The 19,555-nt window shown below is 40.6% G+C and overlaps 1 long non-coding RNA gene across 1 annotated transcript in view; it reads left to right on the top strand.

The window, feature by feature from the left end:
• The window catches only part of LOC122756092, a 77,919-nt gene that overhangs the window by 39,291 nt on the left and 19,073 nt on the right, over positions 1 to 19,555 (top strand). Inside the window, exon 2 of the long non-coding RNA XR_006356435.1 lies at positions 7,032 to 7,135. This is a non-coding gene — a long non-coding RNA (uncharacterized LOC122756092). The remainder of the gene's footprint in view (positions 1 to 7,031; positions 7,136 to 19,555) is intronic.

Genomic DNA, 19,555 nt, shown 5'->3' on the forward strand with positions numbered 1-19,555 from the left:
GACCTTTACTAGCTGTGTGACCCTGGGCAAGTCACTGGACCCTCTTTGCCCCTCAAAAAATTAAATTAAAAATTAAAATGAAAATCAACCTCTCTGCATTGCAGTATCATTACCTATGAGATGAAGAAGGTGGACAAAGGAATCTTTCAAAGTCTTTTTTAGTGATAGTCCGGTCAGCCCTAAAACTCCTATCAAATCCTTAGGATCTTGTGATCACTCTGCTTGCCATTCAGAAGCATCTATGAGTTCACTATATAATCACCCAGACCTTCTCCCTTTTGCCTGATTCTATTGAGGACACTATTATTCTTTAAGACATCCAGTTTTTCCCTTTTGTAATATACCCTTCAAAGAGCTGTCAAATTGATAATGGGTTCCCCTCTCATTGAAGATCTTCAAACAAAGATTGTATGATTTCTTTTTAGTTATATTACAATAGGTTTTCCTTTTGGATATGAGTTGGAATACATGCTGCCAAGACCCCTCCCAATTCTGAAATTCTGTGATAATCTATGATACTCTTCTGCAAAAAAATCATGAGTGGCTTTCTATTGTTTTGATGCCGTAGATAGAGGGTTGGGGTTCAAGCCAGGAAGACCCTTCTTTGTGAGTTCAAATATGGCTGTAGACTAGCTGTGTGACCCTGGACAAGTCACTTAACCCTATTTGCTGCAGTTTTCCTCATATGTAAAATGAGTTAGAGAAGGAAATGGCAAACTACTCTAGTATTTACTTTTCATTTTCAAAATTTTTGAGTTCCATCTTTTCTCTCTGTAGTCCCTCCTTCATTCATTGAGAAGGTAAGCAACGTGATTATTAGGGCAAAATAAGCAATAGCATTCATGTACCACAATTTGTTCAGCTGCTACATTCTCTAACTTATGGGCATCTACTTTATTTCTAGTTCTTTGATTCAGTAAAAACTGCTGCTATCAATACTTTTATGTATATGGGCCCTATCCTTTGGCGTGTGTGCTTGATAATGGCATTGCTAGTTTAAAGGACAGACACAGTTTAGTGACTTTTTGGGTAGAGGTTCAAACAGATTTCCAAAATGGTTTGATGAATTCACAGCTTCCCCAAGAGTATGTTAGTTTGATTGTCTTTCTATATCCCCCCAAACATTTGTTATTATCTATTTTTGGTCATCTTTGCCTAGTTAATGAGTGTGAGGTCCAATTTCATAATTGTTTTAATTAGGAATTGCTTATTATTAGGAATTTGGAGCATTTTTTCATATCATTGTTGACAATGTATTTTTCTTATTTAATAACTGCATATTCAAATCTGTTGACCATTTATCCATTGCGGAATGGTTCTTATTCTTATATCTCAATTTCCCTTATGTCTTGTTTATCAAATTTAACAGGCAAATTTGCTGCCAAGGTCCCCCCCCATTTAACTGCTTCCCTTCTAATTTTAATGGGACTGATTAGGTTGGTGTAAAACTTTAAAAAATGTATGGAATCAAATGAATCCATTTTATCTCCTATGATCCTCTTTCTTTCTTGTTTGGTGTTTCTTCATCCACAAGTGTGAAAGCTGTTTCTTTTGTTGTTCCTCTTACTTTTTTGTGATATGACCTTTTATATCTAGAGGATATAGTCATTTGGAGCTTATTATGGCATATGGTCTGAGAGGTCAGGATTAATTTGGTTTCTGCCAGACCGCTTTCCAATTTTTCCAGGAGTTTTATTGTTTAGTGAGTCCCTATTCCCGTAGTTGAAGTTCTTAGATTTTTTGACCACTCTCCTAATAAGTTTGATTGCTTAGACTTAATTTGTTCCATGGATTGACCTTCCTTTTTTCTTTTAACTGGTATCAAATAGTATTGATGTTTGGTAGTATGGTCTAAGATCTGGTACTCCTAGGGTCCCTTCTTCAAAATTTTCTTCTTTATTTTTCTTAGGATTCTTGATCTTTTGTTTTTCCAGATGATTTTTGTGATTATTTGTTCTAGCTCCATAAAGTAATCCTTTGTTATTTTGTTTCATATGACACTGAATAAGTAAATTAATTTAGGTAGTAATGTCATTTTTGTTGTGTTGGCACTAACCATAAACAATTGCTATCTCTCCAATTAGTTATATCTGTCTTTATTTCTATAAAGAATGTTTTGTGGTTATATGGTAAGTGGACTCCCAGATACATACATGCATACATACATATATATATATATAAAGTATTATATTTTTATATATATACACTATAGTATATATAATACTATAGTTATTTTGAGTATTATACATACTATAGTATTTGTGTGTGTATGTATGTATATATATGTGCATATGTGTGTGTGTGTGTATGAATACTGTAGTTATTTTGAGAGGAATTTCTTTTTCTATCTCTTCTTTCCATGTTTTAAAGACGCTACTCATAAAGACTACTGATTCCTTGTGGTAACGATTCTTAGATGATCCAGCTATTTAATGAGCTAAGGAGATGGGCAATGACATGTTGTTAACAAATTTATTCTCTTGGAAGAATTCTTAAAGATAAAAAAGGAGGGGAAGTTCATGTATATATGTAGAGAAATATGTATATGTTTGTATTTCTCTCTGAGCAAACACTGCATTGTTAAACCAGAGCAATTAGGAAGGTAAATTGCTATCTGGGAATGCTGATTTTTTTGTTTTGTTTTGTTTTGTTTATCTTGTATCTGGTGAGTGCCTACTGTTGAATATATGGGGCTTGGGATGATGCAACTCTTTTTTTTTTTGTTCGTTTGTTTGCCTTATGACATATGCCTTCCTTTATGTTTGCTACTTCATTTAATTGCCTGTTCAACTGTATGTTGAGTTGAATGGGGACCTGGGGAGACCCCTCTACTGCCATTTGCCCCCTATATAGGCCAAACAGGTATAATGGAAGAGTGAGGCCCCTTCTACCCTGTTTCAACAGAAAGCCCTAATCCTGACCCTGGGGCATGTCCCAATAAAAATCCAGGTTAATTTTACCTGCTGTTCCAACCCTGGAATTCATTGTGAGAATTAGACTGTTCAGCTGGACTAATTTGCCAGATCAGATTGTATAATTATCTTTTATAGGGCTGGGTGTGATGTATTTTGGGCTTTTTTTTTTTTGCTCCAGGGAGCTAAGACAGACAGACAGACAGACAGAAAGATGGAGAGGGAGAGAATGGGGGAGGGGGAGAGAGAGAGAGAGAGAGAGAGAGAGAGAGAGAGAGAGAGATGTTTGGTCTTCACAGCTCCTCCTCCTCCTCATGTAATTGTCAGAGCTATCTTTTCAACAAACTAGTGAAAAGTTTTCTTGGGTACTGCCTAATCAGAACCAGGCCCTTTTTAAATTTTGAGGGGGTGGAAGGCTGAGAGTGGGAAACTGAAGGGAAGGTGTGTCTAGCTTGGGGACATGGTATGGGAGAAGATCAAGCAGGGAGTTTGCCCAGAAGGCCTATGTAATCGGTAATTTTAGAAGTTTAGGGGAAATGGAAGCTCTGTGGAAACTCTGTCCAGTGGTTTGGTATTACAGTGACTTGGGGAAAACTGTGATGGAAATTGATCTACTCTACTTTGGAGCCTATTAAAAATGGGTCTTAGAAAGCTATTCCCTTTTAATGTGTACCTGTTCATCAATGATAGGGTTCTCCCTTATGGAATAGGTCAGAGACCCATAGGGTTATTCCATATCTTTTCCCCTGCTGTCCCAGCCATTCTCCGAAGACTCCCCTAGGCTTTGTGCTTTTTTGATTTTTTTTTAAGTGAGGCAATTTGGGTTAAGTGATTTGCCCAAGGTCACACAGCTAGTAAGTGTTAAGTGTCTGAGGTCGGATTTGAACTCAGGTACTCCTGACTCCAGAGCCAGTGCTCTATCCACTGTGCCACCGAGCTGCCCCGATTTTTTTTTTTTTAGTGAGCTTTGTTGATTTTTGAGGGGTGGGGACCTTGTGAACTTTCAGTGAATGTATTTGTTCTCTGGCCTTTACCCAGAAGACCATTCTGTATCTTTTTCAGAGAACAGATCCATCTTGTCCAAAATTTGGTGTTTACTTTTTTTTTTTTTGGTTTTGTTTTGTTTTTCTTTTCCTTTTGTGTTTGAGTCATGAACCACTAGGTGGTGTCTGATTCACAATTATTTAGGAGATGTTGGGGAGGGAAGTCTGCAGGGTGGAGGGGGTATTTGTATATGTGTGTTGAGGGGAAGGTGGGGTTTGTTGTTGTTGTTAAAGGCTTCAGGGAGCTTAATTTGGTTTTTCTAGGTCACTGGGATCCCTCAGAAGTCTGGCATCTGATGTGCTATGGTGGGGCAAGTGACTGGCAGTAGCCACCATGCCTGTTCACTGACTTCTGATGCTGGGAGAACATGGATGGATTTCTCCAGGGTGGGTTTAGCAGAGATTAATGTGGTGAAGAGTCCAGGGCTAAGACAGTCAGACTCCACATCAGGATCAGTCAAGAGTAGCAGAAATTGAGGCCAGGGACCTGGGGGTGCCAATGTCTCTCGCCCTCCCTGAGAGGGATCACATCTTTGGGTTTGTGAATAAGAAAGAAGAGAGAAGAAGGAAGGCATCTAATCAGGAATAATTCTAACCTCTTAGAGACACATGATTACCTCCAAAGCCTTTGCAGGTAACCTGGCATAGTAGAAATTGCATGGAATCCAGTCAGAAAACCTGAATTGTAGTCTTATTCTGCCGCAGATTAACTGGCAAGTTACCATCTCTCTGGGCCTCAGTTTCCTTACCTATAAAAATAAAAGATTGGACTAGATGACCTCCAAGGTGTCTTTCAGCTCTTAATCTTTTATCCCATAATATTTAACTCAGCTCAGGTGATTTATTAATATCCATTTATGTCTTAGTTTATAGGGATAGGAATAGGGACAAGACCTGTGGTATCACTGGTATATAGGGGACTCATAAATGAGTAAGCCTTCTCTACCAATGCAGGTTAGCATCTCCTCTGCAACTTAACAGCAGTGTCAAACTCAAGTAGAAAACTGATCAGGACAGTTTAAGCAGCACAGTGGATAGATCATTGGCCCTGGAGTCAGGAGAACCTGAGTTCAAACATGCTTCCTAGGTGTGTGATCCTGGGCAAGTCATTTAACATTTAGTGGCTTCCCTCTCAAAACAAAAACAATGAAAACTGATCCTTACCAGAGCATGTTGACTGAGAAAACCACAAATTAACTTTATCTGTGTCATGTTGTGATTTTTATTTATTTTGTTTAACATTTCCCTATTACATTTTAATCAAGTTCAAGTGGCACTTGGGGGTTTTGAGGGCCAAGTTTGACTCTGTGACCTAGAACACCAAGGAGATGAATGACTTGTCCAGGGTCACATAGCCATTATGTATTAGATGTGAGGCTTGAACTCAGACCCTCCTTGCTCTGAGGCCAGTTCTTTATTTATTATATCACTTCTCTTAGTTTACAAATTTTAATTTATTTAAAAGTAATCAAAAAGTCAAGATGTATATAGAACTAACATGACTGTGTAAGACTAAGAATTTTTCCCCAATAGATAAGTGCTCAAAGGCTACAAATAATTTTCTAAAGCAAATATGCAGATTATTTACAGGTTATTTACATGAATGATTGTTCCTAATCACTATTAATAGGAGAAATGCAAGTCAAAACAACTGTAGTTGCAAACCTTGCAAATTGACAAAGATGATAAAAGATGGAAATAGTCAAGATTGGATGGGTCATAGGAAAATGGGCACACTAATATGATATTTGTGGAGATGAAAATGGGACCAATAATTCTGGAAAATAATTAGAATTATCTGAGAAAAATCACTATACCAATGATCCTTTTTAACTTAGAGATTCAAAGACAGGCAAATGCTATAGACATACCAAAAAAATTGTAGGAGAAAGTTTTGTGGCAATAAAACTAGAATCAAAATGGCTGTCCATTTAGGGCAGCTAGGTGGCACAGTGGATAGAGCACCGGCCCTGGAGTCAGGAGGACCTGAGTTCAAATCCGGCCTCAGACACTTAACACTTCCTAGCTGTGTGACCCTGGGCAAGTCACTTAACCCCAATTGCCTCACCAAAACAAAAAAAAAAAGGCTGTCCATTGGTTGTTGGATGGATAAACAAATTGTGTAATGTTAATGTCATTAAATATTATAGCTCCATAAGAAGTGGCAAATATGAGCAATTCAGAGAAACACAGAAAAACTTAAGTGAACTTATGCATATGGAAATAAGCAGATTCAGCAGGACAATAAATATGATAGGTAAAATAAATCATGAAAAGAATACTAAAAAGAAGATTCATGTTAAGTAATTATAATGACCAGTCTTCATTTTGGAGAAGAAATGAGAAGAGGGAACCTATCTCTCCTTTCAGTAGAAAGGGAGCCAACTAAGGGGGATAGCATGTTGCATGTGCTCTCTGATTGAATCAGTTGGTTTTACTTAACTGTATTTCTTTGTTCCAAGGAAGGGCTTCATGGATGGTGGGTGAGAGTACAATGCACCTGGAAATAGAGAGATGTAAAATTTTTTAAAAAGCATCAGTAAAACAATATTAAACAAAAGTAATCAAAATATGTTTCTTCAATAGCATTCTGCTCCTTAGATTTTTAAACTACATGGATAGGGGACTGGTTTGGCTAAGGAAAGCTTGCCATCCTGTCCATCTGGTTTTGTGAAGGCTGCCTAACTCTATTCTAGTCAAATGTGCATCTTCAGGTTCCTAATGCCAAAGCTGAGCTTGAACTGTTATATTCCTCCCGGTGAAGGAATGATTTTGCATTTGGGAGAGGGAGAATTTACAGGTTAAATGGAAGTAAAGAGGATGTGACATTTGAAGGTAGGGTGAATAGGACTTCGATTCATACTAGATAAGTGACAATCCTATTTTCCAAATCCTGTTGGTTTTTGCTTCATAGTGTCTTTGAATTCATGGGTTCCTCTCCATTCCTATAACCATTAAGCTGCCATTTCTTTGTCAAGGTGCACCACATTTCTCATTATTTAGTTTGGAGATGAATTTTGGTTTTTGTTATTCAATGTCTTTGTGTAATTTCCATGTCTTCTCCTTATTTTTCCAGTTGAAGTCATCAGATTGCAGCAGATATGCCAGACAGGATGCTTTAATCCAAAAGATGAAGGATATGGTCCTCGTATAGCAGTGATCCTTCCACAAGAGAATAAGGTATGTTATACGCTTTATGCTTTCTATCTTTTAAGGCCCTGGCAACATCAATCTGAACCTCTCTTCTACTAGCACTACCCTTGACCTCAGATGAAATGAATGTCAGGGTGTCTTGCTGTTAGGCAGTAATGACAATTTCTGAAAATTGACTATTTTTTTCATCTGGGCCATCTTGCTTTATATGCCTGTCTGAACCATCTCCTGGAAATCCAAGAATCCAGCTCTGGGTCACAGAGATTTTGGAGTTGCCATTTAGAACCTACTGTAGAATTTGGGCAGATCATTTCCAATCATTTAGAATCCCCCTTTAGATCAAGGAGATTCCATGTGATACCTTTAAAGGAATATTCAAGTTGAAAGAGATATTCTGGGGCAGCTAGGTGGCACAGTGGATAGAACACCAGCCCTGGAGTCAGGAGGACCTGAGTTCAAATCCGGCCTCAGACACTTGACACTAAATGTGTGACCCTGGGCAGGTCACTTAACCCCAATTGCCTCATACACACACACACACACACACACACACATACATGCACACACACACACACACAAGGGAAGAGATATTCGAGTCCTGCCTTTAGTTGAACAGAAATCCTTTCGGCAACATTTCTAATAAATGTTCTAGCCTGTTTCACATGATCTTCCATCTGTGTTTGTTTGTATGTATGTGTATATATATATATATATACACACACACACACATACATATATGTATGTATGTATGTATGTATATATATACATACATATGTATGTATATATATATCTTAGTGATTATATCTTTCACTGAGTAAAATAAGATATATATATATATACATACACATATATATATATGTATGTATATATATATATATATATATCTTATTTTACTTAGTTATTTATGTGCTATCTCCCTCATTAGAATGTAAACTTCTCAGTGGACAAGAACTGGTTGTGTGTGCGTGTGTGCGCGTGCGTGTCTTTTTTGTGTGTCTCTAGAACTGCACACAGTGTCTGGCAACACAGTAAGTTCTTAATAAATGCTTGTTGATCGACTGGCTGCATGTGTAGTGATGGGGAACTCAGTACTTCTGAAAGCAAGGAGTTTAATTTTTCCTCTTATTAAGAAGTTGTTTATTTCTCCTTATGTTGATCAAGAATTGACCTCTGTAGACTTCCCTTTGTAAGAAGGAAGAGTTTTGCTGTGTGACCAAAGAGTCGCACAGCACTCTAGGCATTCTTGAGTTACATTGAGTCAAGTCTGGTCCTCATAAAATAAGGTTTGGGCGGAGAAGAGTGAGATGTCTGATAGCAAGGACTGGATTTACCAGCAGTAAACTTACATCATTACTTAGTCTACAGCAGTTGTCCTGTAGCTCTAGATCAGAATTGTGGGTTCATTCCTGTATCTTTAATAGTGTGACTTTTTATTTAATTGAAAGCCCAGAACCTTATGTTTTTGGTATAAGCAACAAAGACTCCTCCATTTTTATTACTTGCTTCATTCCTTCTTCATGGATTAGATCAAGAGACACTTGGTATCCCATTTCACTGCCCTAATTCATTACTGAGTCTTTCCAACTCTTTGTCTTCAATATTTCTCAGCTCTATCCCTTCCTTCCTAGACCCACTGCCACTGTCTTAGTTCCTCTGGAATACCACGGCAGCCTTCTCCAGGACCTCTCTGAATTTCCCGTCTCTCTTCTTTCACCAACACTTGATTGATTCTACACAAGACTACCTGAAAGACCTTCCTCACATTCAGTTTTCATCATGTCAGTCCCTTGGTTAAGAACCGATTCTATCTACCTATTGTCTGTTGACCCAAATACACAGTCTGGCTTTTTGAAGTCTCCATCAATCTGCCCCCACCACCCCACTGTCTCACAAGCCTCAATTCTTATTCCTTGTTTATACGAAATCACAAGTTTATCTGCCAGGTACCCCCTGCACCCAACCTACTCTGTCTAGAACACTCTCACTAGGCCTCTCTGGCCACTTTTGGCTTCACAGCTTTCACTGAAAAATTCAAAGTTCCCTTCTACAAGAGGACCTCACCTGGCTAATTGTTTCTCTAGAAGTTACTACCTCAGGAATGTGTGACTCAGTTTGTATGTAGTTAATTTATATATATTGATAAGGCATTCTGTAAATAGGCTCTTAAGTGATTCCATGCATGTATGCTTATTCTGTCTTTCCAGCTTCCTTCTAGAGAACCTTAGCTTTTGTAAATTCTTCTGTATCTCACCCTGCCCCCCCCCACACACACATAGCACTAAATACAGGATTATATACCCAATGGCTGTTTCCTGGATGGTGCTAGTGAACTGTCTGTGGGATGGGTCAGGAGGGGAAATGTCTTTTAGAGATCTTTCTGGGATTTATTGGCTACCTAGAGTTTTGGTAAGGTTGTGTGGGGGTGGGTAGGGATAGGGGAGAGAGGGAAGACAGAGAAGTTAATGAATGATTCCAAGGGGATTTCCAAACAAGTCATGGCCATTGCTTTCCTGATAACATTACCCTTAGTCAACTTTCTTCCCCAAGGTGAACCAATGACTGAGTAAGGGCAGCCACCTTCCCCCCTCCATATATATCCATCTACCACCTACATTGCACATAAAAGGGCAACTGTAATGAAAGTAATAATTATAATAACAATAACTTACATTTACATAGAGCTTTGTAATTTACCAAGCATTTTATATACACATTTTCTCATTTGAGCCCTACAATAATCCTGGGAAGTAGATAAGACAGGTGGTCTTACTGATCCTCATTTTGTAGAGAAAGTGAGGCACAGGACCATACAGCTACTAAGTGGTAGAGATGAGATCTAAGGCAGAATTTGAACCCTGATTTCATGAACTCCAAAACCAGCATTCTTTTCTACTTTACTATAGCTTTGGTTATTTAAGCAATGAGGCCATGAGGGTAAGTAAGTAAAACACAATGGTGGAGGGATAGTCATCTGCTGAGGATCTTTTAAATCAGAATGGAATGGAGTTGGAGGTTATTAATAGTGGTTAGGAACAATCTCCTGGCATGTGCTGGTTGGTTGGAATCAATGATGTAATTTCCTGATGATTAAACCCTGGGAGGTTTGGCTTCCCAGACAAGGGCCTCCACCCATGGTCACCTGGCTTCATAGCCCCAAAACAGGTGTCACTAAATTCCCTAACCCTGAGTGCCACTAGTGAAGTTAAGCAATGTCTGTGAGTCCCACTGGCTGGCTTATGACATAGACAGGAGAGAAAGGGAGCTTTCTCCTTTTTCCTCTCAAAGGGGAAATAGAGGAGAAAGAAAAGGAGGGGTAAGGGAGAGGCAGAAAGAAATAATAACAATAACAATAGCTAACATTGATATAATATTTACCATGTGCCTGACACTGTACTAAGCACTAGGCAACTATTTCATTTGATCCTCAAAAGAACCTGGGAAAGTAGGTACTTATATCATTCCCATTTTACAGATGAGGAAACTGAGGCAAACGGGTGAAGTGACTTGCCCAGTCTCACACAGTTAAGTGTCTGAGACTAAATTTGAACTCAGGCCTTCCTGACTCCACCCTATCCACTGCACTATGTAGGGAAAAGGGAGGTACCTATGTCAGTCTCTTTTTATTGTTTTGTCTGCATCTGTGATTTCATTGTCACAGAGAATGCCTATTGTGAAAATTCCCTTCCCTTGTTTTTCACTTGTTTTTCAGTCATGTCTGACTCTTCATGACCCCATTTGGGTTTTTCTTGGTAGAGGAACTAGAGTGGTTTGCCATTTCCTTCTCCAGCTCATTTTTACAGATGAGGAAATGGAGGCAAACAGGGTAAAGTGAATTGCCCAAGGTCACACAGCTAGTAAGTGTCTGAGGCTGGATTTGAACTCAGGAAGATGAGTCATCCTGACTCCAAGTTTGATACTCTAACCACTGTGCCACTTATCTGCCCCTTCCCTTATTCAGCTCAGCAACTCTTCTATAACTTAAAAATTTAGAACATTGCCTAGGATATGGGGGTTAAGTGATATGAGCACAGTCATTCAACTAGTATGTATTAGAGGCAGAACATGAACCCAAATCTTCTTGCCTCCAAGATTTGCCTACTCTGTCCACTCCAGCACTGCCTCTCAAAGTAGGACACATGACCAATACATTGCTTTTTTTTCTTTTTCTTTCTTTTTGTGGGGCAATGAGGGTTGAGTGGCTTGCCCAGGGTCACACAGCTAGTAAGTGTCAAGTGTCTGAGACTGGATTTGAACTCAGGTCCTCCCAAATCCAGGGCCACCTAGCTGCTCCTATTTTTTTGACCAATACCTGTGGCCTCCTTATGCCACAGGTTGGTTAAAATAGAACTGCTAATGGTTGCTGCCCTGCTCAGATAATGGACGTCTTCCTCCTTTGGTCCTTGTTGGGCTTTCCTTGAATATAATCTCCCAACCTTTCCCAAACCTATTCTCCTCCTCTTGATCCCTATTTTCCTCCTCCCCCAGTACAAATTGAATAATTTGGTTCATTCTTTGTGGAACTGAGAAACTGGAGATGCCTTCCTAAATAATTTTCTTCCTACCCTTTGGAATCCTTTGACAAAGCAGAGATCAGAGCATGGAAGGGTTAAGAGTTTAGTCTTAAGATGCCAGAAGTTTTCTGTCTGAGTCAGTATCTGTATCTTTTTGGCTCATTGGCTCATAAGACAAGTCAGAGTGGTTCTCTGCAGAGAGCCTAGAGTTTTCAAAGTTAGTTTCTTCATAAATGTTCTTTTATAATAATGGGTATCTTGAAAACCACATATCTCTAAGGGGATTGTGTCTACTACATTTGTTTCAGAGAATTTTATGCTCCCCCTCCCATCCCATAGATGCTAAACCAGGCAGGGCCCCCCACTTGTAGTGACTCAATAGCACCTGTAGTTTCCTTGGGGCATCTCCACCTGGAGTGATCTCTTAGATAGGCTGATGAAAAGAAGAAAGAAATGAAGTGTGGAGCTCATTTTCAGAATTGTCCTTTTGAGGTCATGATTCCCCCCCCCACACACCAAGTAGATTCACAGATTTCCCAAGTAGAAGGTACATACTTGGGGTGGGAGGGATGAGACTAGGAAGCAGTTCATTCAAAAAAGACCTACGAGTTCTTGGGAATTGCACATCCCATTTAAGTCAGCTATGGGTTATGCCGTCTTAAAAGTCTGTGATATTAGATAGCATGAGTAAAGCATAAAATCCAGAATGTGAGGGAGGCAGTAGTTCTACTATTATTTGCCCTAAAGGATCACATACATCTAAGGACAATTAGGTGGTACAATGAATAGAGCACTGGGCTTGGAATTAGGAAGACTCATCTTCCTGAGTTCAAATTTGGCTTCACACTTACTATCTATGTGTTCCTGGGCAAGTCACTTAATCCTGTTTGCCTCAGTTTCCTCATCTGTAAAAATGAGCTAGAGAAGGAAATGGGAAAACCACTCCAAGTATCTTTGCCAAGAAAACCCCAAAATAGGGTCACAAAGAGTCAGCCATGACTGAAAGGACTGAACAACAAAATCACAGTTCTGGGTGCCATGTTTTAAGAAGGACACTGACAAACTGGAGCATATCCAAAATGAGGAGATCAGAATGTTGGGGATACTAGTAGCCATGGCCCACAAAGATTCCTAGAAGGAGCTACAGATGTTTAGCTTGGAGAAGACCTAGAATGTAAAAGTTGCCTTTGAGCATCTGAACAGAGATTAGACTTATTGTTCTCCCCAGTTCTGGAAGGAAGTATTAGGACCAGTTGGGAAGAAATTTAAGAGACAGATTTTTGTGTGATTGAAGAAAAGTCTTACTAGTGGGTAGAATGCTGGACTTGGAATCCAGAAGATCTGAATTCAAATCTTGCCTCAGATACTTACTGGTTTGGGTGTCCCTGGGCAAATTACTTAACCTTGCTCATCTGTCAAATGGGTACAATAATAGCACTTACCTTCCTGGGTTGTGAGGATTACATGAAAATGCATAAAACCATTTTTGAACCTTGAAGCACAATATAAATGCTATTATTAAAAGAGGAATAGATTACCTCAGGAGGTAGTAAGTTTTCTCAGGAGATCTTTAAGCAAAGCCTGTATTGGGTTAAGCCTACTGGGGAAATGTAGATGAGATTTATGACTTGTCGAAGGCTTAGATCTGAGGATTTCTTTTATCCCTTCTACCTCTGTCTGTGATTAGTAATATCAATAGCATTAATAGCTTCAGAATCCCTCCATGAGACAAGTAGGAGCTGGGATTATGATGCCCATTTTATAGACAGAGAAGCTGAGGTCTGGGACTCAAACGGGAATTCAGACTCTGTGCCACCATGGGTAATAGGGATGTAGGGGTGGGAGGGGGACCGTTGGGAGAAAAAAGAACAGTTTGTTGGTTCTGAGTGGTGTCAGGGATGACCTCACTGTGAGAGTGACTGGCCCTGAGGACAAGAAGACTGAACATTCATCCTCTGTGCCCAAAGGTGAGTCACCTTAGTACATGTCATTTTGGGAGTCTTTCCCCCTACTCCCACCTGTTTCATCCTAGGCCCTCATGGTCACTGGTCTGACCTAATGACTCATTTGCTTTCCTGGTGCCAGGCCCTGACAGTGGGGTTCTCTCTCTGCTTGTGGCCTCTCTTTCCCCTTTGGGATAAACGTGCAGTTTAGCTGGAATATTTCTGTAGCTGATATGCAGAAAAATCTTTGGGACACTTCAGAGACCTGGTCTTGGCAGGAGGTATTAAAAGTTAAGCTTAGAAAGTCTGGGGGCTTCTGTTTGGAGAATGCACATTAGGCCTGTACTCAACCAGAATGAGTTACCTTCTGATAAATGATAGATGGAAACTAGGAGTGGGGGAGGGCTCAGGAAGGAGATGAGGATAAAGCTTACTGGAAGAAGAATCAGTGTGACTTCCCTTCTAAGCCAGTGGGAGTCACCCAAAACACCAATGGCTGGCTAATGATTGACTTTCCTGATACACCCAGATGTCATTTAATCACCTAGGTAATTTCTCTTTCTTGGTTTTAATCTTTTCATGAAAAAGTCTGTGTCATTTGCTCAGCTTGTCATTGGCTTTACCAGTCTTTAATAATAGTATTAGCATGGCTTTAGATAGTGCCTATGCTATGTGCTTTACAAATAGTACCTGTTAGGATAATTACAAATTATAGATATTTGATCCTCCTAACAACCCTGGGAGGTAGGTACTATCATTGTCCCCATTTTATGGATGAGGAAACTGAGATAGACAAAGGTCAATTGACTTACCCAGGGTCACACATCTCATAGGTGTCTGAGGTCAGATTTAAACTCAAGTCTTCTTGGTTCGAGGTCCAGAGCTCTATCCACTGTACCACTCAGCTACCCCATCCCCTCATTGCTAGGTTCAGTATGATACAGTCTGTTTATTGTCAACTTTAGAAACCAGATAGCAAGAGAGACTTTCTGATTAAAAAAAGAAAACAAAAAAGAAAATCCTCAAACTATATTTTTTTCCATCGGTGTTGTATGTGGGTGGAAAAAGGCAGAATAAACCAAAGTGTCCGAGTGTCTGCTCTTCTTGGTCAATACGGCCTCTATCCTAGCTCTGAAAGGTTTTTGCTTCCTGTCTTCTGGCCTAAGTTTAGCCCCCTTTTCTATGGCTTCTCTCCTGCTGAGGCCTGTTTTCAGGTCAGATCTTTCAGAGGATGCCATTACAATATAGTAATTTAGGTCAAAGGAGAGCAACTTAGATTCCCAAGTGGATTTGAAGAGGAGAGAAGGAACATGCTTGAGACAGAAGGCACTGAGAATACTTACCAGACAACAGGGATAGGTGAGCTTCTCTGGAGTCTGGTATTCTAGGTCTCAAAAACTGCTTAGGAATTAATTTATCTATCTATCTATCTATCTATCTATCTATCTATCTATCTATCTATCTATCTATCTATCTATCTATCTATCTATCTATCATCTCTCTCTCTATCTCTCTATCACCTTCCTATCTATCTCTAATTTTTTTAAATGTAGGAATTGAGCCCAGCTGCCAACATTGGAGCTATGGAGGGGCTTACAGGGCTTTGAGATAGTGGAGTCCCACCTGGCCTGCTCTATCCAATGAGGACCTCTTCCAGTATGGGGCCCACAAGGCCTGGGAAGCATGTGGGTCTATCGGGCATTGATGTAAATGTCAGTGTGCCAAGGTATTTAGTGTCTGTGTGAAAGGGTCAGCCCCTGATGACTCAGCCTGCTGGGAGCTCATAAAATGGAAATGACTCACCTCCAGCATTGAACAACAACTCCTAAGGCTAAGCCGCCAGCACCTGTCTGGGTCGTGGTTAGTTATTAACATGTTGCCAGGAAAAGTGTCATGGGAACAGTAGCCTGCCTTGCTCACTGTGTGTGCCCTGTCTCTGCAATGCTCTGCAATGCTTCGAGACAATCATTTCCCATCCCCTAACACCGTCACTCTGCCACATGCCACGATTTCAGAGTAGCTCCCAGATGCCTCAGACCTGTCCGGTGCTTGGTCATCATAGCATCCTTGGGATGATGAAAATGGCGGGAAAGATGAGGAAGAAAGAAAAGAGATGGATTAGGGCAAATTGAACCATGGTCCCTCTCTTCTTACCTAGGAGTAGTTGCATTAGGGATCAGGATCAGAGTATCCGGTCTCACTGTCTCAGCATCTGGGTCCTGCTCATCTTTGTAGCTGGAGTGGGAGCTTCGATGGAGGGGAGAAGTTGGGCTGGATTCCTGTCATATCCTGCCCTGGAGCCCTATCCCTGTGTCCTGCCCTGCCCTGCCCTGCAGGGGCCACCTCCGGAGTTCTGGCCCTGTCAGCCCTTTGCCAGGGATGCCAATTAATGCTGACAGGTGGTGTAGGCCGCCCATTCCAGGGGCATAAGGAGGAGCTCCGCCAACTCATTTCACACAGGGAGTTGTCTGGGATGAGGACCATATACTCATGCCCCATTGACCTTCAGCATTCAAGAGAAGCACAGGGCTCTCAGTGGCCTGCTGAACCCCCAGATCCATATGGCCACAAAGCAACATTGTTGGTTGGTAAAATATAATGTTAGGGTGGTATTACTCTTTTTGAGCAGGCTAGTTTTTGGAGGTCAGGTTATTAGGCTTTGTTTGCAGAGATTTAGAGCTTCACCCTGTCCTCACCTCCCACCACTCATCCCACCCCCCAAGACTTTTTAGAAGAATAGTCTCTGCAAGTTTTCCTCTCGAGTTCCTGGGGACATGCTCTACAGCCCTCTGGGGAAGGCCCAGCTTGAATCTTACATAATCAGGGTCTGCAGAAAACCTGAGTCCACCACCATAATCAGTTCCCCCTCCCTCCAAAATGTCAGCTTCTCCATATGCCCCTGGAATGGGTGGCCTACACCACCTGTCAGCGTTAATTGGCATCCCTGGCAAAGGGCCAACAGGGCCTCTTTTACCAAACGGTTTTATAAGGCAAGACAGAGAAGGTCACCAGAGTTGACACAAAGGCAATGGAGTGTACTTAATTCCCTGTAGTTGTAGTCGGAACTTGGATGGAGGGGAGAAGTTGAGCTGGATTCCACAGTCTGTCATATACTACCCTGGAGCTCTAGTCCTGTATCCTGTCCTACCCTGTCCCTACAATAGTTCCCCCTACAGTTCCTAATAAGGAAGAGGAGAATGTGGAGGGGATAGAGATTTATTTATCACTTCTACTACCACTCACTTACCAGTCATTTTCCTAAAGTCTCGGTGGGGAGAATGAGAGGGGTTGTGGGAAGTCACAGAGAATAGCAGAGTGCTAAATGGGCCGTATGTTCCTTCCCAAGATTCTGCTCATACCTCACTGTGAGTTTGCTTTCGATTATTCTCCTACATTTAGAATAATAATAGTAGTAGAAATAGTAATAATAATGATGATGATGAAGACCTTTATTTTACACACACTAACACATACCCATGTCTCACTTTTAGGACCTGAACTGTTAGAAAAGGAGTACCCTAAGATATCCTCTGAGGTTACAGATAATTATTCATTTCCTTGCCCATGCTTTACTTACTGTATGATCTGTTCATGATTCCTGTCTACCTGAGTGCTTTGCCAGCATACCTCTATAATGTAAGATAAGAACAAAGCAAGACGATGTGAGGGAATGTAGTGGAAAGAGGCCTAGCTTGGAAGTCAGGAGATCTCACTTCTAGTCCTTTCTCTGCTACTTTCTCACTTTATGACTTTAAACAAGTTCCTTCATCTCTCTGACAGTGATGTGTTGTAGTCAGTTTGTGCCTAAGCTGATCGTTAAATTTTCAGCCATGGTATTTACATCCTGGAAGTTGACAAATGCTACAAATCAGGCCTTATTTATTATTCTGTTGATTATCTAGACCAAGGGTTGTCAGACTACAGCCGCCTGAGTTGTCTATGGATAATGGTTTACCAATTGCTGGTCTAGATTTAAGAAAGCAATGGAGAAAATGTTGATAATCCAGATTAAAATTGAATTGTATCCCACATACATCTCCCCACCCCTATTCCAAAGTTTGGTTTTTAAACATCTACCAGCACAGCCCTGTCTTTGTCTTTGTCCTTTAGCTTTCTCATGTTTAAGATCAGGATAATCACATTTGTACTACCTACCTCATTTGGTTGCTGTGATGAAAATGCTTTGTAAATTTTTAGGTTCTAAACTATATAAATTGCTATTAACCTTACAGCGGTGCTCAATATGCAACTATTTGTGTCAATGGACAGAGCTTTAAGATGTTACAAAGTGCCTTCCTCATAATAAGAGTTTCATACAAAAGTATTGTTTCTATTTCATAGAAGAGGGAACTGAGGCCTACAGAAGTGAAGGGAATTTCCCAATGTCACATTGCTAATAGGTGTCAGAGGCAGGATTCCAACCTAGGATTCTGAGTGGGTCAAGTTCCCATCCTCTTTTATCCAGACCTCACTGAACAAATAAATAGTGCCTACCTTGTTTGGCTGGACCTTCAGCAATGCATACACAACCTCATGGAGCATCATATGTTAGCCTTAGGAATTTTGAGATATATTAGACCAGCTCTGTGAAATTACCTAGTATTTCTTAAGTGCTTGATGTGTGCCCATTGTTGTGCTTGGGCCTGCCAAATATAATAATAATAAGAACAACAACAAGAACAATAATAATAAAGTAATATATGAACTTTACTTTCAAGGTGTTTCCTTTTTTTTTTTTTGCAGGGCAGTGAGGGTTAAGTGACTTGTCCAGGGTCACACAACTAGTATGTGTCAAGTGTCTGAGGCCAGATTTGAACTCAGGTCCTCCTGAATCCAGGGCTGGTTCTCTATCCACTGCGCCACCTAGCTGCTCCTTTTCAAGGTGTTTCTTGGGAAGACCAAGATTGCTATCGGAGAGTCAGGAAATAAAAGAACACAGATTTTAGTTCAGTGCCTTGCATATAACAGGAACTTAATAAGCATTTGCTGAATCGAATCATTGCAGGAGTATCTCTGTCCTAGATCATAGGATCATGAATTTAGGCCTGGAAGGGATGTTGGGTATCATTTAATCTAACCCTGTTATTTTATAGATGAGGAAACTGAGGTCCCTAGAGGTTAAGTGACTTGCTCAAGGTCACACAGATAGTATCCGAAACTGAATTTGGACGTATATCACATGGTATATAGGAAGTTAAGAGATTGAGGAGATCATTATGGACTAGAACAGTCAGGGAAGGCTCCGTGGTGGAAGTGAGGCCTTGAAAAAAAGAATGAGATTAGAGTTTGTAACAATTGGAATGACGCCACCTGCTGGAGACTTACTGTAGAAGAGTTCCGCCCATGAAACGAAGGTCTTTGAGGGCAAGACCAGGAGTCTTTTCTTTGGCGTCAGGAAGTGACACGGACTAGTGGGAGGAGGAAGGAAGAGACTGGCGCGCACTCTCTCGGTCTTTCCTGAGGACTCTGGTGGAGAGCGGAGCTAGAAATGTGCTCTCCCTTTAATAGATAGGAATCTAGGCCTTTTTCTCTCTCTTTACCAAATTCTTATTCTCCTTAATAAATGCTTAAAAGTCTAACTCTTGCTAAAGCTTATAATTTATTGGCGACCACTCATTAGATATTTTAGACAGTTTAGCTAGAATTTTAACCCTTAACAAGTTGATGGAGAGAGGAAGGGGCCAGGGGTATTCAAGATGTGGGGGAACAACATGAGTAAAAGTTTGGTGGTAGAAATGGTATGTGTATGTGTTTATTAAAGAGTAGCCTAAATGATTTGTTTAAGGATCTAGTGGGAGATGAGGCTGCATTGGAAAGGCTGAACAAGCTGGTTGAGGGCTTTAGATGCCACCCCGAGGAGTCTGTTGTGAATATTACTTCATGCCAGACATACATCATTGTTTGAGGAGGTCCCTGTGCCTAGAGTTAAGAGCTTATTCACAATATTATAGATACATAGGTGATGGAAATATTCAGAGCCCTTACTCAGTATA

The sequence above is a fragment of the Dromiciops gliroides genome, chromosome 4, assembly GCF_019393635.1.
Source record: "Dromiciops gliroides isolate mDroGli1 chromosome 4, mDroGli1.pri, whole genome shotgun sequence".
NCBI lineage: Eukaryota > Metazoa > Chordata > Mammalia > Microbiotheria > Microbiotheriidae > Dromiciops > Dromiciops gliroides.